The sequence below is a fragment of the Oryctolagus cuniculus genome, chromosome 3, assembly GCF_964237555.1.
Source record: "Oryctolagus cuniculus chromosome 3, mOryCun1.1, whole genome shotgun sequence".
Classification (NCBI taxonomy): domain Eukaryota; kingdom Metazoa; phylum Chordata; class Mammalia; order Lagomorpha; family Leporidae; genus Oryctolagus; species Oryctolagus cuniculus.
This window is the reverse complement of record NC_091434.1, coordinates 27,006,657-27,032,323: the sequence shown is the minus strand read 5'-3', so window position 1 is coordinate 27,032,323 and position 25,667 is coordinate 27,006,657. Positions and strand designations below refer to the sequence as shown.

The 25,667-nt window shown below is 36.0% G+C and overlaps 1 protein-coding gene and 1 long non-coding RNA gene across 8 annotated transcripts in view; both read right to left on the bottom strand.

The window, feature by feature from the left end:
- ERBB4 (erb-b2 receptor tyrosine kinase 4) overlaps positions 1-25,667 on the bottom strand; it is a 1,263,146-nt gene that overhangs the window by 1,214,776 nt on the left and 22,703 nt on the right. The window lies entirely within an intron of this gene.
- LOC127491701 (uncharacterized) overlaps positions 1-25,667 on the bottom strand; it is a 112,014-nt gene that overhangs the window by 64,419 nt on the left and 21,928 nt on the right. The window contains exon 1 of the long non-coding RNA XR_007920583.2: positions 1-25,667. This exon is cut by the window's left edge and continues 51,405 nt beyond it; it is cut by the window's right edge and continues 21,928 nt beyond it. This is a non-coding gene — a long non-coding RNA (uncharacterized lncRNA).

Here is a 25,667-nt window from a genome sequence, read left to right as displayed (position 1 = left end):
GCTCAGCCCTCCCCGGGTTTGCTGCTGGTTCTTCCCGGGTTGGCTACCATCCCTTCCACCTCCGTGGAAGGGCGGTTCCCCCTGCCACTTTCCCCACTTCCGCGGGGGAGCGGCACACTGCCGGCAGGCTCTCTCGGGGGCTGCTCAGGTGTTCCCTTTAGATGTTCCTGGTGCATGTTGTCTCTCTCCTTCTTTATAGTCCTCTTCCACCAATCCCAACTTTGCTACCCACACGCCGAGTACGCTGCTCTCCTCCAATCAGGAGCAGGATCAGCTCCTGCAGGTCATCACTCAAGTTAGTGAGAGGCAGCTGCGCAGAAGCTGTTTACTCCTCTCCCAGCACCATACTGTGGGAGAGCAGATGCATAGAATAAGTCTTAATTCCAGTAACAGTCTAGTCCAAGTTGCTCCCCACAGAAAGTGTCTTGCATCCACTGGTTCATTCACCAAAGGGCCACAACGGCTGGAGTGGGACCAATCCAAAGCAAGGAGCCAAGAGCTTCTTCCAGGTCTCCCACATAGGTGCAGGGATCCAAGCACTTGGGCCATCTTCCATTGCAATTCCAGGCCATAGCAGAGAGCTGGATCAGAAGTGGAGCAGGCAGGACTCGAACTGGCGCCTGAATGGAATGCCAGCACTGCAGGTGCAGCACTGGCCCCAACAATGATTTTTAATAATGTGATTTTTAAAAAGATAAACGTCAAGACATATATAATTGTATCAAATATACAGACTGACAAACTCAAGGAAATCCATGCTTCCATGTGTTGATTTTATCACTTGAACCAGACAGACCCTCTCATCAAATAAGCACTATTTTCTGCACCCTTTTTATGTGGTCTATCTATTGGGTGTTTACAAGTATATGCAAAACAAGGGAGCTCTGAAATGGACATACAGAAAGACTCTGTAGATCTTTTTCATTATTGGATACATTTCAAGAAAAGAAAAATGCCCTAAGACTAATATTGAAACAACTGAATATATTTTTCCTCTTACTACAAAAAAGTTGACTTCAGTTAAATGAAATTCCTAAAGATTAGTGACCAACTGAGGTTAATGGCCTGAAACTATACTTTAGACAATTAACTCCGCCCAGCTATTCATTAACCCCCAGGAAATGCCCAGTTCTACAACAGTTACTGCTTAATTATAACCCAAATGGAACCATGAGAGATGAGACCAGCAACATGATTGGCTAGTGTACAAGAATTAAGTTCTCCATGATTACCTTATACATATCAATTAAAATTGCATCATCCTTAAAAAAATCCATATGCCTATAGTTCGTTTCCATTTTCAGTTCATAATAGCAATAATGACTTCAATGCTAGGCATTTTCTGGGAATTAATGGCCAGCAGATGTTAATGACCCTTGGCTGTACCTTAAGCCATCTACTCCTCCCTGTTAGTCATTAATCCCTATGAAATGCCCAGCTATTGCTTAATTAACTTTACAATGCAGTAAATGCAGATATGACACAATGGAAAGATTTATTTATAAGCTTCCAACCAAAACTTAACCTACAACTCACAAAAATCTTCAAAAGTTATTTGCAATTTCTGGCACTTACACTGAGAATTAAGAATGGGAAGAACTAGGCCGGCGCCGTGCCTCAATAGGCTAATCCTCCACCTTGCGGCGCCGGCACACCAGGTTCTAGTCCCGGTCGGGGCGCCGGATTCTGTCCCGGTTGCCCCTCTTCCAGGCCAGCTCTCTGCTGTGGCCCGGGAGTGCAGTGGAGGATGGCCCAAGTCCTTGGGCCCTGCACCCCATGGGAGACCAGGAAAAGCACCTGGATCCTGGCTCCTGCCATCGGATCAGCAGCGGCGGCCATTGGAGGGTGAACCAACGGCAAAGGAAGACCTTTCTCTCTGTCTCTCTCTCACTGTCCACTCTGCCTGTCAAAAATAAAAAAAAATAAAAAAAAGAATGGGAAGAACTGTGGGAGATGATGTATTTCAGGCTGCACTTCAGATATGACTTCAACTATCTTCAATGAAGCAATTATAGCTCCTGGTAAAAGAGTTGGAACTTCTTCATTACTTATTACTATGCTTATTTAACATCATCAAGTTTGTCAAGACTACTTTTTTCTCCTCAAAAATTTCGTGAAATGAAAAAGAAATAGTAGTGTTCATATGTAAGAACAGTTATAAAAACCTACTTCTTTTCACCCCATGTATTTTTTTTTCCCGTATGACTCAGAGTTTGTAAACAGTTCCATGAATGAGACCACTTATTTGTGTCAGAATAGTTTAAACTTGATACATTTTAGTACCCATTCTTCCTCAGGGGAAATAAAGAAATGGCCCTAAATTGTAAACCTACTATTTTATGAGCCTATTAAAGGGGCATTTTTCAACCTCACTAGCAACTAATTAAAAGAACATAGTATCTGTCTCAAACCATCTGGTCTCTTAGATGCTATTGACAAACATATCTCCTTTCCTCCTGCATATAAAGCTGTTCAGTTAATAAATACTTAGTTATGCTAGAAATCTACCTGACAGAGCACGTGCTTTGTCTCACCTGACAGCGTTTGTGAGAACCCCACTGATGCTTAAAATGAGCCCTGGCACATAATTACAGCCTTCAGGAAAGATCAGCTCCAGAATATATTATGTTTCCTACCAAATCAAGATCCCTTCAATTACATAGATGAATGTCATACAAGAACATAATTGGAAAGTTAGGATTTCATTTCTGTCTATTAAGCATATGGATTACAAAGATAACTGTGAAAGATTTTTTGCTGTTTATGGTGTTTTAATACAACTGTATTTCTTATTTTTCAGTCCTCTCCTAACAAAATCAATCAGAGATTTAATTTACAATTTTTGCAATTATACAAAATGTTATTTCTATATATATTGTTTGATGTGCCATCCAACAGTTATCAAACTTTTTAACACAATCTTAGATATACCTTTATATGTTGATTGAATAATGTTATCACATTACAGTAATGATCAAATAGTACTCATCAAATTTTCAGACTGTCAGAGAAAACTTTATATCTTGGTTAACAATTATGTGTAAAATCAATGAATGCAATAAAGACATTAACCTTTTAATTCATACATATGTCTTAGACGCACAAGATTCAGCTGCCCATTATAGGAGACATATACCTGTAAAAAATTAACGGACTTCTTATTTCACTGCAAATACTTCAAGATGGGAGAAAAGTTTTCAGATAGAAAACTAGAAAGAAAGGAACAATCTGGAAACGGAAAAGACAAAGTATACTTAGTTTTTGGTTCACTTGGTCAAAAAATATGTATATCTTGTAGTTTACATTCTACATGCACTCATCTTTCCTAACTGGGTAAAGTACATATAAAGCAGATCCCGGTAAAACCTCTCTGGCATCTATATTGAAGAGACACCTGCCAACTCAAAACTTCAATGACATTAATTTTGATTCATTGTAATCATTTTTAACCTGTCCTAATACATATACAATGAAGCAGACTAATAAATAAATTTTGTCTCTGTATAACCTTAGTGACAGATCTTTTAAAGTGCCATACATAAGCATTTTACACACAGGCTTCATTTTCTCTTTCTTCAATTTATAAATCTCTATAAATTCTCAAAAAAGTCTATTTTCACGCTGAATTCATAACACTACTTAGATAAAACATAAAATGGTTTAAATAAATACAAGTATATTTCCCTAATTTTTAGTTCTGTATCTTTAACCTGTTTTTGAATCATAGATAATACTTTATTTAGCACTCTAAAAATATATTGAGGCATCTGTCTTAATAAAAAATATGTAAGTATTTTTATTTTAAATACTGTTTTTGTTTATCAAAATGAAATTCAATCTAACCTGAGTACTGATATATCTGAATCCAAATTTTTCTGTTCATTCATTCACTTAGATATAAGCTGCTTAAATATTATAGGAATGAATATTTCAGTGTATCTATCTAAGCATGTAAATAATACTGACAGTTAATATGTATAAACATTCATCTAAATATCTCTGACATTGATATAAACATCTGGGCAAGTTATCGGAAAGCCAACTACCTCTGGTTTCAATCTGATTTTGATATATGCGAGTCCTACATCCTCACACCATTTCATGAAAGAAATATTACTATATCACTCACATCACATCTAAAGTAGCAATCTGTTAAAATAACAACAAGAAATTACTACAAGATCTGTTAAAGAAAGAAAAACATCTTGACATTTATACATCTTAGAGCACAATGTAACAAGTTGAAAACTGGAGGCTAATGGCCAAATTCAGTTGGAAAATATGCTCTATTTCCTGCATGTGGAGTTAAAAATGGAATAATTTGAGAGCATCTTAGAGTTGAATAAAGGTTACATAAATTTTGTATTTCTAAATGTATTTTAAAACTAATTAATACACACAAATACAAATACAAACTCCTTTTGGATAGGACCCATATTGCCCTGGCTATACCAAGCTCTATCACCTCCCTAATATATTTAACTCAGCCATTCCTTATGTATATTTTAATCCTAGAGGGGAAAAATGTCTTCATAATTTTCAGTGTGTGCACATTTGTGAATGTGGGGAGAGGAGCTTGCCCATGTGCACCCTGGGATTTTGGGTGAGTATAAAATTGCATACTACCCATCCCCAACTTCCTGCATATCCCTTTTTCAACTTCCAATCTTTCAAATAAAAATATACAAGAGTGAAAGGAGCAAAGACAGAAGATTAAATTCTCTTGATCCTTTACTGTTGAAGAGTGACTTAGCATTTCCCAACTTGAATTTACCATTTTATTTAAGCTATTTAAATCCTAAAGTCTTTTAAAATATACTATAGCCAGCCAAAGCAGAATGCAGAAAAAAAATTATCTGAATTTCTGAATGGCTCTCCATATAATTCAGATACATTCCTCTTGCAAAAACAGTGTTTTCTGAATTTTTATTATTTCGACTTAAATATATATTCCTCCTAGTGGCAGGAGTCTCATCAAGACCTTCAGTCTTGGTAATCATACTATTTCACTCCTAATATCTCCCAAAGTGCAGTGGAATAATATTTTATCACAATGCATTTAAATGTTTCCAGTAATTCATTGGATATTTGAGAATTCTACAATCAGTTTGTTTAATAAATTCTATGGTTCTATTCATTCTATCTATGAATAAACCATTTTTTGTTAGCTTAGGAAAACAATTCATAGCAGTAATCAGTTGAGAGTACAAGAAAGAAAAAGGGTATGGGGTAGTGCTTCTCTAAGCTGGGTGAACCTCAGAATCTCCTGCACTCCTACAAAAATACACTTCAAGGCCCTATCCATGGAGATCCTGATCATGTGGATCCAAGTAAATCAATAAATCAGAATGTAGCAGCACAGCACCCGGTAACACTATTTAATTTAAAGTTCTCCACGTGATTATAATTAAGAGTGTGTGTGTGTGTGTGTGTGTGTGTGTGTGTGAAAGCAGAGTTAGAAAGAGGCAGAGGCAGAGAGAGAGAGAGAGAGAGAGAGAGGTCCTCTATCCACTGGTTCACTTCCCAGATGGCCACAATGGCCAGAGCTGCGCCAATCTGAAGCGAGGAGCCAGGAGATTCTTCTGGGTCTCCCACATGGGTGCAGGGGCCCAAGGACTTGGGCCATCTTCTACTGCTTTCCCAGGCCATACTAGAGAACTGGATCAGAAGTGGAGCAGCCAGAACTCGAACTGGGGCCCATATGGGATGCTGGCACCTCAGGTGGTAGCTTTTAACCATTACACCACAGCGTCCGGCCCTATATTTTATACTTAATTTAACAGCCAGTGGAATATTTCTTAAGTAGGGAAGAAATCATATAAAAACCTGTTGTTTATTATTTAAGGATAATTTGGAGAAATGAGAATATTTGGCTAGTAAAGGCCATTGTAGTAGCTTAGCAGTGAGAATCTAGATCAGAACAACAGACTGAATGGAGATAAAGGTGCTGGTATAAGAATTTTTCAAAGAGTGACTGACAAATAAAGAAGAATGGAAGCATAAAATCAATAACTATAACCATTCATGTCTGAAGGAAAGTCAAATTGGTGGTTCCTGTGGACAACACAAGAACACAGAAATCTGGGAAAGCACCTAGGCTGAGGAGTAAACAGGGCTGGTATAGATCTGGTGAAGTTAAAGTGATGCTAGACAGTTACATGGAAAATTTTAAAGGATAACTGGCGATGTAGAAAAGGATCATGGCTAAAAAATCGGACGGTGTAGGCAACAATAACATCATGAATTTATTTACGCCAGCTCTCTGCCATCAGTCTCAAGCGCATTTCATATGACAAAGGTCACTCCAGAAGTGACTTCTTAGATGTCAGCATTTCAAAACACATGAAATACAAGACATGTTGTACACTGATTGTTAACATATAATTCCTTTCCTCTGAATTTGTTTTTTCTTACAGAAACAATGTCTAGTTCACAAATGGCCAGATTAGTATTTTAAACTTACATTTTATTGATCAAATGAGTAAAACAATATGAAGCACCACAGGTAAATTATCAACCATTTCTCTAAAACAATTTCTTTGCATGGGTTTTCTTTATTTATTTTATAGGTTTGCATAATAAGGATTCACACTCGCAGTTGAGCTCTTCTTCCTTTGGGCTGGTTACCTAGCTGTCCTAATCACCCAGTAATTAAAATAAAACCCACTGCAGATAATTGGCAGCCTTCCCTTAATTGAAAACTGGGTACAAAATCATTTGGCCTAGGGAAATGCCCAACTCTCTTAGTGTAATATGAACTACCATCTGCCAATTAAATTAGTCATTGTAAAACATTAACATATAAATGACTACCACGGAGCTATTATAAAAGTCCTAGCATTTAATTAATTATTTTTTCTTCATTTTGTTGACTCAACTATTTCTTTCTAGGGATCAATAATAAAATGTATTCTAAGGTTGATGGGGAGAAGGGGACAGTAACTTTTGTCGCATAATAGAGGCATGTTTAGAATGTTTCCATTGTCTAACCTTGCTGTACAAAGTATCTGCTTTATGGTGGGTAACATAAATGTTGAACCAAAATTTAGGGCAATTTACACAATAATATTCTGTCCACTCATACAGTTTAAAGATCAAAATTTCTTCATTTAAACTTATATTTACTACCAACAGAAGTAGAAATAAGGGGTGTGTGTGTGTGTGAGAGAGGGAGAGAGGGAGAGAGAGAGAGAGGGAGATCTGCCAATGTTAGAAACTGTCCAATGGTCTAGAAAATCCTTGGACTACATCTGGTATATTCAGAGGAAATACCTGAACTCTATTCTTCCTGAAAGGGTAATTTTATTTAAATGAGAAAAAGGTAGATACTCGTAAATATCAAGAAAACATAAAAAGAATATTAATAGGTATAATCAAGGGAGTGCCCTGATTCTCTGTTCTGTACAAACAGCCTGACACACCACTGTCTTTGTGAATTTGTACACAGAAGGTACCACCAGTAGCAGCAGTGGCAGTGACAGAGACAAAGATACATGACCACACATCTAATGACATAAAGTAGACAAAAGCAGCATGAATACATTCCCCTTCTCCAGTCACAGCCAATCCTAGCATGAAAGGAATGTTGCCCTCATCCTCTCTGTTGACTTTACACTGACATCTTGAGATGTGTGATTTGTCTGTTTGCTGGCATAACGTAGGCCTTGGGAAACGTATAACTGAATTCGAATGTGAACTGATGATACTGCAAAGTCAGCACCTGATCCAAGTAAATACTCATCAACTGATTAGACAGAAATTACTGAAGACACTGGATAACTTAAACAATAGCTGAAAATCTACCTAACAAAGCCAGGGGAAAAAAGGACTGGAATGAAAGAGAGGAAAACTCCTAACCACATATTTCTTTGGTTGTTGTAAAATTAGAATATTTCCAGAATTTTGGGTTTTAAGTGTGCATGTAAGTTTCTGTAGCAAGAATTTTTACTCCAGTACTCCAGAGGTTTGGTGATTGTGAGATTTTATTATATTTCAATACAAAGAGAAAATTCTTCAATTAATTATTTTATGACTCACGCTAGAGAAAACTTTTAAAATCTAAACCTACAACTGAAATAACTAAATTTACTTGCTGCCAAGGACATTGGAACTCTGAAAAGCAAGCAGAAATCTGAATTTTACTGTCTTAAAAGCATAATTTCATATATTACACTTAGTTTTGATGTTCTTTTTTCTCTTTAAGATTATTTTATGTGCAAAGACAAGTGGCATATAAATCATGCTTTCTGTTAATTAATGAAAAGTTGTACTTTTTCTAAATGTAGATTCTCATGGATTATTTACACTGGAAGTCCCATGCTATTAAAGTATGCAGGACACATTTCTTTATGAATGTATAACTGAAATTATATTAGATTTAAAATGACTTGAATAACCAAGATATGGAAATATTCAGGTTAACAAGAGGGAAACATTACCATAGGATAGAACTTACAGAAAAGTAAGGAGTTTTCCTCTCCTCTCCTTCCCTGGATTATATAGTTACATATACACATACTTGTATATAGGCATGTGTATATTGCATTTGTATATATGTATATTGTATATCTGTATTGAAGTTTGCCATTTATTTCCTCTCCAAATTCAACTGTGATGCAAAATGATTAAAACCTTCAAAATTAACAGCTGCTGCCTGGGAAAAAAATGTGTTGAATTTGTGTTCTATCTGCCCCAAAAGTTATGTCTACTGAGTAAATATTTATTTATATTTATTTATATTAAACAACTGCTAAAATGCACAATTTTCTGAACATCCATGGTTTATTATTCATAAAATAATTCCTTTCTTAAAAAACTGCCCTATGGGGACAGCATTGTGGTGTAACAGGTTAAATCATCACCTGTGACACTAGCATCCCACAAGGGCACCATTTCGTGTCCTGGAAGATCTTCTTCCTATCCAGCATTCTATCGTGTCTGGGAAATCAACAGAAGATGGCCCAAGTACTTGGGCACCTGCACTCACATGGGAGACGTGGATGAAACTCCTGGCTTCGGCTTAACCCAGCCATGGCCATTGAGGCCATTGGGGGAGTGAACCAAAGCATGGAATATCTCTTGATCTCTCCCTATCTTTGTAACTCTGCCTTTCAAATAAATAAATACATTACTAAAAATAAATAAAAGTAAATGAATAATTAAAAAGTGCTTTGGTGTTGAACTATGCTAATATCAAATTAAATTATTTCCTACGGATGATCGCAGAATAAAGCAGTATATTACTTAGACAGTGAAGGTTAAAACTAACATTTTTAAGTGTTTAAACTTTTCCATGAATTGTGCTGGGCATTTTATATGCATTCTATTTTTTAATCTTTATAAAACTCATGAGGTAGGTAAAAGTCATATTGTATATTGTAGTAGTATACCATGGTCAACAGAAGATTACTAATTTGCTCAGGGTTATAATCACTCATTAATTTTTACCTCAAAGCTGACCTTGCTCAAATAAAAAATCTCCCTCCACTATGACAAAGACCCCAGTTAAGTTTCCTTAATTGCAAACCCACTTCTAAGCACATATCTTGAACATATTTCTCTTAGAGCTGTGAATGTCAATAACTTAAGTCCTAGCCAAGAGAATATGGGCAAAAACAATGTATGCCACTTTCAGGTTTAGCTTCTGAGAAACTTCCCATATGCAACTTTCCATTCTTCTTTCCCCCATCTGGCAGCAGTTCAACCAAAAACATCTGCACCAAACCATTATGCAGTGGGAAATAAACCACTTAAGAGATTGGTTTTTCTGTTCTATCAGCTGCTATCACTCAAATGCAAGTTTTGTCATATTAACAGTTATCAAATCAAAGTATGACCACGACTTGAGGTTTTTCATTAAAATCTTTATTAAAAGTTAAAGTTTACTTCTTTGACTATCTAAAACTTTGTCCTCCACAACATCCAGAGACAGTGTTTTCTTGGCAAACACAGGAATTAAGAAAAAAATGGTAACTTGAAGACAAAAAATATAAATGAACTGCATTTTCATTACTTCAAAAGTAAAGAGCATCCAAATGCAATTTTGAAGTGAAGTACAGATACTTTTTCTTACCAAATTCAGTGTCAGGAATAATAAATGAATGATTTATTTGATATACATAATACTTTAAAGAAATCAGCACAAGCCCCCGAAGGAAAAAGCAACAGCATGCTCAGAAGCATTTCATCATTTGAAGTCGATAGAACAATGCTGACAAGTACAAAAGATAACTACTTTGTTCTGTCATGCTGTGTCATGTTGGAGAAAACACAAAGTATTACATGACCTTTAGAGGAACAGCCAAAAGTAACTTGCTTTATGGTGTTTAATATGGTGTTTTTGAATTTTTGAAGTTCCTGATTTTTTTCCAAATGTGGCCAAAGTTATGTCATGAAAGATCTCAGGCATGAAGAGAAAAAAATTCTGATGCACAAACAAGTGTAAGAGTAAAGATAAATACTAAGAAAAAAATTTACTGCTAGTGGAAAACAGCACCAGTTGCTAAGCATCTGTGTACATGGATTCCTTAGAAACTTCCACCTATTAAATATCCAGTTCCACAACTGTCCTAGATAAATGTATATTGGTTATGTTGGTCATTAGCCCACACAGAGGCTATCTCTTAGTCCATTTAATTGCTTTACACTATTTTTCCAAATAATAATTAATTTAATTTCATGCTCCTAATTGGCCAAAACTTACTGCTTCAACTGCCCTGAATTCCAGTCCCATCAAAGTAGTACAGGTTACTCAAAGGTTAGAGTGAAGTTAAAATGAGTGATAGGCAGCTATTTCTTACCTCCAGAAATCCATTACCCCCTCCAAAATCATATGTGTATTTTTCCTGAGCATATCCTCATTTAGGTAAATTTCTTTTAAAAATAAGTAACAAAGATTTTAGCACTCTAGGTGTAATTCACTGAAGAGAATTTACAGATAATTTACATGGGATTTACCTGAAGATACATATTTTAACCTCTAGAGTGGCTATTAAAAACAATGCAAAAAGGTACACTGGAAAAGCCTGCAAATGAAATATAACAGAATATAAATTTTTGCATTCATACCAAAGAAGGGATTATGGATGAACAAAGAACAGATGGAATAAATAAAGTAATGAGAGGGATGGAGTAAATCCAACCTTTTAACAAATATTAACTGTAAATGCATCAAACTCCTAAAGAAAATTGTGAATGCATAATCTGAACACAAACCTATAGAAAGGCATCTCGTTTTGTAGCTGAACCCAGGAATCTAAAATTCTAAAGAATACATTAGATGTGTTTATGCACAATAAAGTTTGATAATAATTTAGTAATACATTATGACTGATTCATGGTACAATCCTCTTCCAAGCCATTTAAATAGGGAATACAATGTGGATATTTACTGAAGTAGTACCTGAGTACAAGTAGAACACATCTTAGTGTTAGCCAAGTATATTGATATCTGAACACAAAAAAAAACAGAACTATATATGTAAAGTTTTGGTAGCATTGTGGATTTTCTATAATTATACTATAACCAAAAGAGAGGTAATACATATATGTTCTTAGAGAGTTGAAAACATTTATTGAAGGATAAATCTGTTAAATGTCTAAATGTTTCTTACACTTGAAAAGAGCAAATGAGTGTTAAACACCAAGTGAGGATAAAATCAGGTTGTATATATAAGAACTTGCAAACAGAAAAATGTTAGAAAATTGGAAAGTACTGTTGGGTAAGGCAATTTTTTCAAGTGGTCTCTTGTGTACTTACAGATCTTGATAGCTGTGCCAAGAGTGCAAGGTCTGTTTATCTGAGCTATTTCGCAGAGTTGTGTCTTCAGTGAGAAACCTTTAGAGATACGGTAATGCTTCTTTCTAGGACAAACAGGAGGCTTCTTTACTGATTGCTATAAAAGCAGTGGGTACCCCTAGGTCAATTATTTTCTTCTATAAAACAGCCAACTCACTATATATGCAGGTGTCATTTGGGTACTTTTGCACTGGGGTGTGGGAACTGGAAGCAAAATGAATTAATGCAAGCATATTTATACCTAACCTGCTTGATATGAATAATATTTTTAAGGTCCTTTATTTATGACAGCATTGATGACACAGTAGCAAGCTACTTATTACCAAGTAAACAGAGTAAAATAAAATTGTAGACCAAACATATTACTATTATACTGTAATCAGTTTTGGTTGACTTTCATTTCATAAAACTGACCAGTTAATATATAAGGACAAACTAATAAGAGTAAATTATTTATGGGTTTATGCTCTGTGTTGTAACTTATGGGTCAAATTTTGTGGGTCAATTATTCCAGAGAAAGTTTAACTTTTTTCTTTCTCAGCCAAATGCTTACAAAGAAGACAAACATTCAAGGCATACAATTCTTTATAAACTTCAGCAAATAATCATGAAGTTAGCATACACAACTGAACTGCAATTAGAGATCCCATGGCCTCCTTAAATTTAATCTCTCAAATGGTGCATGGAACCCATATTTGTGAATTCCATAACCAGATACTTCTGAACTTCCGAGTTTTCCCAGAACTTCTCAAGAACTATAAGGTTTTGAATTAATGTGACAATTCTTTGTTTCCTAATGCCCTTGGCTTTGCATTATGTCTTGTTACATATTGCCATTAATACTGAAATACTAGTTTCTTCTCCCAAAAATTTCTAATTCTAGGAAATTCCCACCAATGTACAAATTGGGAAGATCTGACATAGAACTTTGCTCACAGCATTTTTCCAGTACCTATGGAAATGTTAAGTAATTAAAAACCTTGTTACTTGAGTATGACAACTAAGACAACTTAGAATTTTTTTAAAATCTCAGAGCAAATATAGAAATAATATTTACCTTTTACTACATGGTTTCATATTATGTTGTACAATTTCTTTTATTATGATACTTATTTCCATTTGGTATGTCTTTTCTTAAGAATGCCTTCTAATATAAATGATACTAAAGTATTAATAACATTAAGGTTAAATTTTGTAGATACTATTAGTAATTAACTTTTTTTTTACATGAATCATTGCTATTAAAATTACCTATAAATAACTTACTTTAAATAGTTTATTACTTATTCCTAATATAAATATCAAAATAAGAAAAACAGCAAGCTTTGGAGTCAGAGAAATATGAATTTAAATTCTGCTTTCTGCAGGGCATTCAAATTCAAATTAAATCTTATATAGAAAGCATCTATCACAGAGTTTGACACAGTTTGTGATCCAGAAACAGCAGTGTAAATGATTCCACTCATTGGTTAATTTACCAGGTATGTAAGAGGATGCTGAGCTTAAAGACAATTGGGTTTCACATATTCAGCTTCATATATGAATTTTGCTTTCACTAGACCATATCTGATCCTTATCGAAACAGTTTATTAAATTCTAGGTCTTCAGAATACTCTCCATGCTTAATTAACAAGAAGTTTACAATCAATTGTTCCAAGATTTTGTTTAAAAGTATATTAGCATGTGCCAGCATTATGACATAACATATTAAACTGCTGCCTGCAATCTTCAGATCCAGTTCCTTTCTAATGCACCTGGGAAAGCAGCAGAGGATGGTCCAAGTGGTTAGGCCTGTGCCACCACATGGGAGACCTGGATGGAGTTCCACTAATCCTGACTGTTTCAGCATTTCGGCAGGTGAACCAACATCTGGAAGATCTCTGTCTCTCTCGCTCTCTCTGTAACTGCCTTTCAAATTAATTTTTTTCTTAAAAAAAAGTATAAGCATATAATAGAATTTATGAATTAGGAATATTTTAGACCTGAAAAAATATGCCACATAAATTTAAGTTCACTTTACTCTCAAACGCTCACACACACACATTCACACAATTTGTGTGTATACAATTGAGAGTAAAGTGAACTTAAATTGTTCATTTTGTGTGCGTGTATGTGTGTGTGTATTTACTTACAGCACACTTATCTACCAAACATGACATAAAAGCATCATCATTTAGCTATAGGTAAGATTATTTTTTTCATATAACCGCTTCCATCTAGTGGAATAGTTCAACAATAAATTCGGGTAATTTCTAATATGACTGTTGTGTAATATAAATAAAACTAAAGTGTACAGATGTCTACATGTTTGTGTAAACAACAGAGGTAATAAACTGGTTAGACAAAGTGGAGAAGAAAGCAGAAGTCTACCTGGAGGTTAATCTTTTAAAACATTCTGCAGACCACCTCACATCTCACTACCTCAAGTCTTAAATAGGATTGGTTAAAATAGTAAAGCAATACAATTTTATTAAAAATTGAAAAAATTAAAAAGATAAAAAATTAAACTACAAATAAGCATAATGGTATAGTTGCAACAAAATGAGTTATCAGACTATGAAATTCCTTAAATAAGAGACAACATATTTGTCAATAGGTAGAATAATCTAGGGCATGAACAAAGTTGTATATTATACTTACCTGACTAAAATGCTTAAAATAGTACAATTTCCAACATTTAAGTGGGATATTTGTTACACAATATAATGTTTCAAACTATATTCCAGTAATAAAATGACTATTTGGAAAAATATTTGAAAAATAACAGTACTTTTTAGTTCAAATTCACATTAATAAATAAAAAACTGAATAAAAAAAGTTTCCATCTACATGTGGAATGACCAGGAATGTTAAAGGATGCTTTTTTTTATAACTACATGATTTATGGTTATTAAAATTATAATAACAGGCCGGCGCCACAGCTCACTTGGCTAATCCTCTGCCTGCGGCGCCAGTACCACGGGATCTAGTCCCGGTTGCTCCTCTTCCAGTCCAGCTCTCTGCTGTGGCCCAGGAAGGCCCAAGTGCTTGGGCCCTGCACCCGCATGGGAGACCAGGAGCAAGCACCTGGCTGCTGGCTTTGGATGCCAGCCTTAGCGGCCATTTGGGGGGTGAACCAATGGAAGGAAGACCTTTCTCTCTGTCTCTCTCTCTCTCTAACTTCCTGTCAAAAAAAAAAATTATAACAAAATACCAAGAAAAAATATCACCTCAAAAATGTAATTCAACAATTTACATATAAGTGATTTGCCTAATGTCTTGTTTATGGAAGGGGTTCAAGAAAATAAGCATTTTAGGGGCTGCGCCACGGCACAGTGGGTTAATCCTCCGCCTGCAGAGCCGGCATCCATCCCAAATGGGCACTGAGTTCTAGTCCCAGCTGCTCCTCTTCCAATCCGGCTTTCTGCTATGCCCTGGGAAAGCAGTGGAGGATGGCCCAAGTGCTTGGGCCCCTGCACCTGCATGGGAGACTAGGAGGAAGCACCTGGCTCCTGGCTTCAGATTGGCACAGATCCAGCCGTTGCGGCCTTTTGGGGAGTGAACCAACAGAAGGAAGACCTTTCTCTCTGCCTCTCCCTCTCACTGTCACTTTAACTTTACATCTCAAATAAATAAAATCTTTACAAAAAAAGAAAAGAAGCATTTTAAAAAGAGAAGAAAGAGTTAATCTTCCTTCTATTACCTAAAATGTTTGTGCCTGCAAACAGTGATGTTCGATGTAATATGAGAAGTGTAGCAAGTATATAGATGCCACTTCAGTTTTAATCTCTTTTATTTCTTCTTAAAGCATTTTATGCCGCCATTTGTCTTAGACCTCCAAACAGCATGTCTATTCACTAAAAGCTAATTAATATTCCTTACTAAATGTCCAAAGTGAAAACTTTTTGGAACATAAACTTTCCAGTCTAACCACATAGCTAACCTAAAAGTCAAATGTAGTATTCAGGGAGTAATAAACACTTAAAGGTATCCAAAGGAAGAGCCACTTAGTTTTATTATTTCTCTTGCAACTATTACAAAATTTAGGACAAATTTAAACCATATGAAATTATTATCTGTATAAAACAATTTGAGAATTTATAACTGTTTTCCTTATGAGCCTAACAGTCTTCAGCAATCTCCATTGTCACCTCTCTTTCAGATCTGTATTCTCTGACACTAATAGATGCTTACAGGTTTTTTTATTTATAGGTAAGTTTTCAGACTTACCTATTTTTTCCTAATGACCATAAAAAGGGAGTTAAAAGTGAGGAGAACACAATGAATTTGTTACTTATAAAGCTGACCAACTAATTCAATGTGTTTTAACTGAAAGTCTAGGGATAGTAGGAATTTGGCTTTAAGTGTGGCTGTAAAAAAATGTTTTCATTTTTTGCACATAGAAAATCTACATAGATATCCAGGGTTGGTTCAGAGGCTAAACAATATCATGGAGAAACCACTTTGCCTCTTCTGAGATATCATCGATGTCTTCATCATGACATAGGATAGGTTGCCAGTGTCTGGTGTCACATGCTGACATGATGATGCTTAGACAAAAATGAGGACCACGTGCCCTGTATATCTCTTTTTTTAATTCTATTTATTTTCAATTCATTCAAAAGCAGAAAGAGATGGTGTACTCACCAAATGCCCTCAAGTGCAAGGAATGGCCAAGGCTGAAGCCAGGAACTCAATCTAGATCTACATGGGTACCAGGGACCCAAGTATTTAAGCCATCACCATGAACTCCCAGGGTATCCATCAGAAAGGAGCTGGGTCAGAAGCCAAGCAGACAGGACCATACCAAGCAGTCGTGGGTATCCCAAGTTGCAACTTAAGCTGTCTGCCTCCATCTCTTTTCATTATGAGGAAATCTTTCTTTTAAAGGCATCAGACTTCCCCTTTCATTGATCAAAATTCTATCCCATTTTTGTGACTGAACCAAGTACTGGTATGGGAAATGACAGGGTAACAATTTACTCAGAACAACTGTGATCCTCTCCTAGGGGACGGGAGACAACTGAACTATTACTGTGCCACTGAGGAAGAAATAAAGGAAGCAGGAGAAATACACACTAGTGGTTTCCATCTATATCATTGGAATCAAGTGAAATTTGATTTATATTCCCACTTCATATCTATTGAACATTTTTAACTCTATACAAATACTTAATCTCTCTAGACTGTCAGCTTCCTTTTTAACAGATACTTATATTGAATAGACATATTAAATGTAGATATGATTTAGAAATTCTAATCAGGTCTATGTTGTCATAATTATGTAGATGTCTTGTGCTAAAGAACTAAGCACAGAGCTTGATCAATGGTACTGAGTACTTTAATTTGTGTTCTTTAATATTTTTAAAAATATTTATTTATTTATTTATTTGAAAGTGTGAGTTATACAGAGAGAGAAGGAGAGGCACAGAGAGAGAGAGAGAGGTCTTCCATCTGCTGGTTCACTCCCCAACTGGCCGCGACAGCCGGAGCTGCACTGATCCAAAGCCAGGAGCCAGGTGTTTCTTCCGGGTCTCCCACGAGCGTGTAGGGGTCCAGGTACTTGGGCCATCTTCTACTGCTTTCCCAGGCAATAGCAGAGAGCTGGATGGGAAGTGGAGCAGCTGGGTCGGGACTTGAACCAGCACCCATATGGCATGCTGGCAATACAGGCGGCAGCTTTACCCACTACTACACAGCGCCAGCCAGCCCCAGCCCCAGTGTTCTTTAATCTTTATGCTCTCCTTACTTCTCTCCTTCCCAAAGCCAAATCCAAGTATCTTTCCAAGAAGAATCATATAAATTTGATTGTCTCCAAAATCAGTTCTAAAAGTGTTTTACAGGGTACTTTAATATTTCATTGTACATATGCCACTATATCTGAATACTGGAATTGTTTTACATTAGTTTATTTGAATAGTGCATCCTGTACCCTGAGTTTACAACAAATTCTGTATATCAAATTGATATGTTAAACACCATCAATTATTTTAAGGGAGAAAATAAAAGGGAAAAAAGTCCCTAGCAAAACATAAAAGTCCCTTGTTGACATCTTCAACACTTCAGTTTCATCCTTTGCTTCTTCCTGACATACTAATGCTTAATCACACGGAATTAACTGTCCACTGTACTTTTGAAGATACTTCATTTTTTTAAAGATTTATTTGAAAAAAAGAGCAACTGAGAAATAGGGAAAGAAAGAGAGGACTAAAGATTTTCCATTCACTGGGTTCACTCCCCTAAGGCCACTAGAACCAGGTGTGGGCCAAGCTGAAGACAGGGCCAAGGAACTTCACCTTGGCCTCCAAAATGAGTGGCAGTGGTCCCAGGACTTGTGCCATCTTCTGCTGCCTTCTCAGGTGCATTAGCAAGACACTGGATTTGTAGCAGGGTAGCCAGAACTTGAACCGGCATTCTGATTTGGGATTAAGCAGGTGGCAAATTAACCTCCCAATTATTTCTTTAAATCTACTGCTGCAGATTTCCCTATCTGATACTCTCTTCTTTCATCTGATAATAGTTCATCTTCATGACTCCTCTCAGATACCATCTCACATAGAATTTTTTGTCCAATTTGCAAGATGGGCTAAATGTTCCTCTTTCATTCCAGAGTATCTTTTGCTTATGATTTATCACAAACATATGAAAGCTACTCTCTTTGTAACATACCTCCTCACTAGAATTTTGACATATTTTTGATGCATTTCCTAGTAAGAAGTAGCCACACAATAAAATTGTATTGAATGAAATGAATTGTTTTGTTCTGTATATTGAACAACCTAAAATGGAATATTAAAGACAAAGCTTCTTAAATTAATGTGATAATCAAAAGCATTATTAGTTATCACTCTCATATAAAAATACAGTAACATTTCACAAGTATTTCTCATGAGCCAAAAATTTTGGTGACACATACCTTGAACACACATATTTTTATTTATAATCATCAGAACATACCTGGGCTGAAAAAGTATTTTTCCTCATTTCAAAATGAGGATCCTGAGGCACAAAGAAGTTAGTTAGATTTTCCAACATCATACAGATACTAAATCCCAAAGCTGTTTAGGGCATCTGCCATTCTATGAGTCTGCTGTGTATCCCGCTTCCCATGATGAATTGTTCTCTCCCTTTTTTATTCTATCACTTAGTATTGGCAGACACTAGTCTTGTTTGTGTGATCCCTTTGACTCTTAATCCTATCATTATGATCAATTATGAACTGAAACTGACCACTTTGGCTAGTGAGTTGGCATTGGTACATGCCACTTTGATGGGATTGAATTTGAATCCCCTGGCACGCTTCTAACTCTACCATTAGGGGTAAGTCCAATTACGCATGTGCCAAACTGTATATCTCCTCCCTCTCTTATTCCCACTCTTATATTTCACAGGGATGACTTTTCAGTTAAATTTAAACACCTAGGAATAATTATGTGTTAATTAAAGAGTTCAACCAATGGTATTAAGTAGAACAAAAAAATACTAAAAGGAATAAAGTAGTAAGTTGTTCCTCAACAGGACAAGGGCTGATCAAGTCATTGTTTCTCATAGTGTCCATTTCACTTCAACAGGTTTCCTTTTTGGTGTTCGGTTAGTTGTCACCAATCAGGGAGAACATATGATATTTGTCCCTTTGGGACTGGCTTATTTCACTCAGCATATGTTTTCCAGGTTCCTCCATTTGCTTGTAAATGACCGGATTTCATTTTTTTTACTGCTGTGTAGTATTCTATAGAGTACATATTCCATAATTTCTCAAAGAACTATAAACAACATATTCGTTCAAAGTGTCCAATGTTTAACATGGTAAAATACTGAAATTTTCCCCCTTAAAATAAAATATCAACGATTTTATTTGTTACAAAGAAAGTTAAGATACTTAAACTCAATGATGTGCACATCAATTTTCACTTTAATGTATAAAAATATTCTTAGTTTACGTAGTTTTTAACATTCAAATACATTAATTTTCATACATACCTATGATATACAGATATCAACTTTAGTATTGTATATTAAACTACTACATGTAGAAGTAGTCTCATGCAAAAAGAAAACAAAAAACAGGGGAAAAAGCAACAGCATGAATTTAGTCAGAAAACCATATTATTACAAGCATTTCATTAATTTTAGAAGATGAACAGCTACCAGTAGAGGAGACAAAAACTATGGAAATATTTTTCAAAGGAACATGTGACATTTAATTTCAAAACATATATAAGTAAGCATTCACTAATTTATATAACGGAACTTTTCAAGTGATAAAATAGAAATGTCTGCAACTTCAGAACTATTAAAATATAAGCTTGTACGGGAAAAAGGAAAACAAATGTTTTTGGTTCTATGTGTATATGGCTCAGAGCTTTCAATCCACACTGAACACAGAGTGTTCAAAATCAATTTGTCACTATTCAGTATTTGATGCATGTTTTTGTTAAACAAATTATTGAATTTACATTTCTATGAAAGACTTAAAAAATACACTTTGATCCTTACCTAACTGGTTTACAGTTAACAGATTAATTAAATATTCAAGTTAGATTTTTGGAGGAGGGATCAAAGAAGATAATATATATTTCTTTCTGGGTGTTAATTTTTAAAAAGATATTATAAACCTAAAAACATAAACATGTATTTTAAAGAAACTCAGAATTACTGTATATGTAGCAATACTATAAAACATTTTAAAATATAATTTTAAAAAAGAAATATTATAATCAACACACAGTATATACTATTCTTTAAAAAAAAAAAAAAGATTTATTTATTTATTTGAAAGAGTTACACAGAGAGAGGAGAGGTTGAGAGAGAGAGAGAGGTCTTCCACCCGCTGGTTCACTTCCCAATTGGCTGCAACTGCTGGAGCTGCAGCCACCTGAATTCAGGAGCCAGGAGCTTCTTGGGGTCTCCCATGCTGGCGAAGGGGCCCAAGGACTTGGGCCATCTTCTACTGCTTTCATAGGCTACAGCAGAGAGCTGGATCGGAAGTGTAGCAGCCAGGTCTCGAACCACTGACCATATGGGATGCGGGAGCAAGGGTGTTAACCCGCTGTGCCACAACGCCAGCCCCAGTATATACTATTATTTAAGAACAGTTCCAAGGTCCGGTGCCGTGGTGCAGCGGGTTAAAGCCCTGGCCTGAAGTACCAGCATCCCATATGGGCGCTGGTTCTAGTCCCTTCTGCTCCTCTTTCTATCCAGCTCTCTGCTATGGCCTGGGGAAGCAGTCGAAGATGGCCCAAGTCCTTGGGCCCCTGCACCTGCATGGGAGACTGAGACCAAGAGGAAGCTCCTGGTTCCAGGATTCGGATCGGCCATTTGAGGAGTGAACCAGTGGATGGAAGACCTCTCTTCTCCCTCTGTCTCTACCTCTCTCTGTAACTGTCTTTCAAATAAATAAAACAAATCTTTTAAAAAAAACAGTTCCAGAAAATAATATTTATATCTTTTGTATTTCATTAAGAAGATAAAAAATTCAAAAAAAAGGCACTAGTACATTGATATTAAAAACATTTAATGATTTTTATATTCATTTTAGGAAATCCTTTTAAAAACAAAATATTTTAAAAGAAATAAATTTTGAAATGGATGTCAGAAGAATTAATTGATAGAAACTTTCTTCAGGGTAATGAACCAATAATTATCAAAGTATTAAAATTTTTCAGACCTGCCTAACAGTTGTAACAACTGAAGATAATTGAGCATAAAGGAATTACTACCATTAGATGCTTACATTTCATCTCAGATGGAATGCCTAGGTTCACCTCTCAGTTCCACTCCAGATTAAGTTCCTGCCAGTGTACACCCTGGGAAGCAGCAGGTGGTAGTTCACCCACACGGGATACCTGTACTCAGTTCCCCATCCCTGGTTTGCCCTAGCCTCCACCCTACTACCATTTGGGGAGTGAAAAAGTGGATGGGAAAGCTCTCTGTCTGTCACTCTCTCTCCTTCTCCCAGCCTCTTAAATTTAAAAAGTATACTTTAAATTAAAAGCTTATTTTTTCTTAATTATTGATCTTGAATGAAGTTGTTTTGAAGAGATAATCACAATTATTTCCTAAGATTTACTGAAAATTCTCTGCAGGTTTTTACATGTAAGGTATAATTAAAGATTTAAAAAGAAAATGTAAAGACCATCATAAGGGAATATATTTATATATTCATGAACTTGCAAAATGTTACTAAGTGCCAAGTGTTAATAGTGGCTGTTTTTAAGTGGCGGGATTACAAATGATATTTTTCTGCCAGCACCACAGCTTTATAGGCTAATCCTCTGCCTGCGGCGCCGGCACACCAGGTTCTAGTCCCAGTCGGGGGGTCGGATTCTGTCCCAGTTGCCCCTCTTCCAGGCTAGCTCTCTGCTGTGGCCAGGGAGTGCAGTGGAGGATGGCCCAAGTGCTTGGGCCCTGCACCCCATGGGAGACCAGGAGAAAGCACCTGGCTCCTGCCTTCGGATCAGCGTGGTGCGCTGGTCACAGCGCGCCGGCCGCGGCAGCCATTGGAGGGTGAACCAACGGCAAAGGAAGACCTTTTTCTCTGTCTCTCTCTCTCTCACTGTCCACTCTGCCTGTCAAAAAAAAAAAAAAAAAAAAAAAAAAAAATGATCAGGGATAGCTTTGTGGCACAGCACATTAAGCCATGCCTGTAATACTGGGATCCCATACTGGGCAGCTCCACTTCTAATCCAGCTCCCTGCTAATACATCTGGGAAAGCAACAAAGGATGGCCTGAGTGCTTGATTCCCTGTGCCTATATAGGAGACCCAGATGGAGTTCCAGGCTCCTGGTTTTGGCCTTGCCCAGCCCCAGCTTCCCTTTCTCTCACAGCGTGTGTGTGCGTGTTTATGTGTGCGCACGTGCGCGTGTGCGTGTTCTCCTCTTTTATAACTCTGCCTTTAAAATAGATAAAATAAAAATAAAAGTTATCTATTAAATGCACCGTAAAAACTGTAGTGAGCTCTGTGTCCCTCCCCAGTTAGGGCTGGTTGCCTGAGCAATAGAAAAGTTTCAGACAACATAAATTCCAGCCTCTACCAATGACTGGCTACTTGTTCTTAAGTGAATATCCTCTCTGAGTCTTCAATTTATGTTCTACAAAACAAAATAACTGGAACGGATGATCATTCTGAGAACTCTTCCAGAGAACAATCTGCCTCACAGACATCAAAAACACAGCAAACATTAAAATACAATTAATATAGTTTGTACCAAAATAATCTGTATTTTCACTAGAGTACAGTGAACTTCTACGTATTTCTTAAATTATTCAGAGGTTATAAATGAGGTGTTATTGTACATGTTCTTTTGTAAAAGACAAATACAAAATCTTAGACTCTTGATTTTCTATAGAGATTGATTCTAATTTAGGAGCTGGGAGGAAATATCTTTGGTCTTTCTCTGTAACATCAGACTGTCTGATTTCACTGCTGTGCAAGGCTGGTAGGTGTTAGAAAAAGGAATGGCTAAACAAATGTGTAAATAAGGCCTTCAGACTGAATTCCACTGAACGATGTTTGCATGATTTCCACAAATTTCCTGTGAAACAAATCCAAGTAAAGCATTTAGTTTCAGGCCTATAATCACCAGGAAAGTTTCCTTTATTCCCTGTACAATACCTGTTGGAAATCTTAGAATTACAGTTAAAATTCTAAAACATCAAATATTTTAGAATGTTAATTGACAAAGAATTTAAAGGCCCTAGCTTTAGTTTGTTGAGTAACATGTAGCTAATTTTAGTTGTTATATTCAACATTTTGCAATGTTGATGATCAACGGAATTTGTTAGGGAGAGTAGAAGAAGATAATAGTCCCTTATCAAAAATTACAAAGTGTAAACATCTGGTGCCAACCTTGTCCAAAATTTGCATTTGTGATTACTGTATTATAAGGTTTAATCAGTAAAAAAAAAAAAATCAATGCAATATTTGGCCCATGACAAAAGATTAATTGAAAATATATAGAATTCAGGAAAATGGCAAGACTGTTCACTATAGTCCCACCGACTTGGAGTACAGGGAATATTTGCAAAGCAGTGAGTGGTAAATTCAATGTAGTAAAAATAGTCAGTGTAAACTCCCCCTTGTTAGCATGAGACTGACTGCAATCCAAGGTCAGTTCTTTTCTTTCACTCTCTTCTTTCTTCTTCTCCCTCCAGCCATGGAAATAGAGCTCAGTTATTTCTGCATGGATGCAAGGTGAATGAGGCTGTCGCTTCTCCTTGCAGTGCCATTTATTACAGGTCACTGACATAATACAGCTATTTTTTAAATGGAAAAAAAGTTATATAGCATTATCTCACTGACTTCAGTTTGGAAAAGGAATGTGTGAATTGTTATTTATTTATATAGAAATCCAGCAACCAAGAAGCATCATCTTGCTTTGAGGGGCTTCCTGCTGGCAAACAAGCAACCCTGTTATTATAAGAATTAAGATGCTGCACACTGCATGAAATAAAACATAACAAAACCCTGCAGAGGGGTGCCATGTCAACTTTCCATCGGTAAAAATACATTATTTGAATATAGCTAAAACTTAGAAAACTTCAAAGAATAGCATTAATAGGGAATAGACAGGTAACTTTCATTGTCTTTTGTTATGAAACATTTAATGCACAGCTTCTGGTGAAACTATCATAGATCTACAGTAATGACCATAAGTAAATCTAAAATACTAACAGCCAATAAAGCCTGATTTTCTATATAGGTATACCACAGCCTGGAAGGGTCAGAAAGAGTAAATGCATTGAAAAAATAACCCTAGAAAACATAATTCTATTGCTTATCTCTGATCTCAATATAGAAAAGAAAGCAATTATTTTAATCCATTGTGGCTTATTGCAAATTATATCTAAGAATGAATGTTAATTTGCAATTAAAAATTAAGTAATTCATCACAGATTTTCCCAAGACCACCTAAAAATCTTGAGAAACAGAACATTCAAGAGTGTCAAAGTTATTAAATATACATGAACATTTGCATATTTGTAAAAACTTTAGAGCCTAACAAGGAGAATTTGCAGCTAAGAGAACTGCAGTGATGCATGAAACCACTAAGAATCAAAATATTTGTGTAAAAATAAACCACTGAGGGTACTGTAAGCCTCTCTCAAGAACAATTTCTGTCTTTGTTGTTGTAAAGAACAACTTTGGTAATTTTTACTTCATAATTTCCAAATCATTTAGAAAATGAATAGCCCAAGTTCTTAAATATAATTGTTCATACATGAAATACAGGAAGGGAGAAGTAGAAAAAAAAGGAGGCAGTACTGTGCAGAGGAAATATCTACTAGCACAGTCACCATTCCACATCTAACTGCTCAGAGAGAAGCAGTGATCCTGGGGGTGGGGGGTGAATGGAAGGTCTGAGGACATGAATACATGCATGTCAGCAATAATCCTAGAGCAGATTTCTTTCACAAGTCCTGGGACTATTCCAAATAGGGATCACAGTCAAAAGGACAGCTGTTCAATCATCACCCCTGAAAAAACTTTGGGACTGCAACTGCTGCCATCCTGTGTGTTCCAGAGCCCTATGCACTAGTTTGAGTCAGGAAGAATGAAAAACTTATAAAAACCTAAACTTCTTCTAAACTCTGTTTCTCAAAATGCAAAGAAATCCAGAAAAGCTTACTAGCTGTCTTCTTAGAAACAGAACTACAGATAGTTAATACTAGAGTCTTTAAAAAAAAAAAAAAGGTAAAAAATTCTATTGAAGTGGAATAATTTCAAAATGTCATTTCTTTAGAAAATTCAAAAAATTTTAAAGCCTGATTTACAACTCTTATGTAATATAAACACAATTAAATTTAATCAATGCACATAACTTCACCTCTCTTTGGAAGAATAAAAATCAGAATTCTTTTTGAAGAACAAATTGATAGCTATAGTGGTCA